The sequence below is a fragment of the Aplysia californica genome, unplaced genomic scaffold (assembly GCF_000002075.1).
Source record: "Aplysia californica isolate F4 #8 unplaced genomic scaffold, AplCal3.0 scaffold00156, whole genome shotgun sequence".
Lineage (NCBI taxonomy): Eukaryota > Metazoa > Mollusca > Gastropoda > Aplysiida > Aplysiidae > Aplysia > Aplysia californica.
In genome coordinates, this window is record NW_004797426.1 from 783,054 (window position 1) to 784,462 (window position 1,409).

The 1,409-nt window shown below is 39.8% G+C and overlaps 1 protein-coding gene across 1 annotated transcript in view; it reads right to left on the minus strand.

Annotated features, from left to right (window-relative positions):
- Positions 1–1,409, minus strand: part of LOC101849372 (multidrug resistance-associated protein 1) — a gene marked incomplete at both ends in the record, with an annotated part of 28,302 nt that overhangs the window by 24,352 nt on the left and 2,541 nt on the right.

Genomic DNA, 1,409 nt, shown 5'->3' on the forward strand with positions numbered 1-1,409 from the left:
AGATAGATAGATAGATAGATAGATAGATAGATAGATAGATAGATAGATAGATAGAGAAAGAAAGAGAGAGAGAGAGAGAGATGACAGAGAGAGATAGAGGTAGAGAGCCCACCACCCACCACCCCAAAGTGCATCTTTTAAAACATAACTGTGTGCGATGAACCATCACTACACAACTTAACGATAAAATAGATATCAAAGTCAGCGAAAAAGACACATCCTAGCCTAACTTTTTCTTCTGTCCTGATAGATAATATCTGACACACATAAAAAGACAAAAAAAACCCGTCTACAAATTATTCTTCTGTAGCCTCGTCTTGTTCACACGTAGCTGAGAAGTGGCTAGCGGCGTCTCAGTCTCAGTCTCTATTGTGTTTAGAACTCACGCTGAGAAGATTCGCTTTGCACCTAGACTCTACTGTCGTTCTATAAGAGCCAGTTCCACGTATCTAGGTTTTAGCGAATTTTTCAGGAGGAGCAAAAAAACTGATTAAAGTAGGTATGTATGAATGATCAACACACCGGAAACGATCAAGCCCCAAAAGCGTATCACGTGATACGTGATTTAGGAATTCTTGGCTTTACTGTCAGTTCCGTAGTAATTCTTGCTGCGTCATTCAAGTTGTTACAATATTGAAATCCATTCCGCACATCTCAAGATGAGCTCATTTGGAAGCAAACAGCTATGATCAGAGAAACAGTTATTTGCTTTTAATATCAATTTTAAGGCGGGGAATTCAATGAAACCTATACAGAAATGAAGCCAATGATATGTGCTCTCGATTGGTGAAAAAAAATTTCGCGCCAAAATCATGATACGTGGACCTGTCTCTTATATAGGACGATGTGCATCGCCGGTGAATGGACGAACGAAATTCGGTTGCCCATGGAATCCCCACAAAATCAGGTCAAACTGTACGACACCAAAGATCGTGTATAACAAGATAGTTCACTCAGCTTAAAAAGTGTCCGCGGAAGTCCGCGCATTGGTTCAGATGGCGCTACAGTCTTTGTTTTGAAGCTCTCTTTTGTTTCTCCAGAAGAAGAATAGGAATAGCTGTTTGTTAGTTTCCCTTTTATTGTTTTTCCCACGAGTAGGGTAACTCTGTTCGCAATGTCCGCGCTTTTTCAAAGTGTACGCCACCGAAATTTTAGGACATTTTGAAATGGCTCAAAGAGAGGAGTGAACTATCTTGTTATACACGATATTTGATTGGCTCAAAGAGAGGAGTGAATTATCTTGTTATACACGATCTTTGATTAGCTCAAAGAGAGGAGTTAACTGTCTTGTTATACACGATCTTTGATGACAATGTGTGGATTCCTAAAGCGGGTCTCGCAGGTAGAAGATCATCTTCATCATCATCATCATCATCATCATCATCATCATCATCATCATCATCATCATC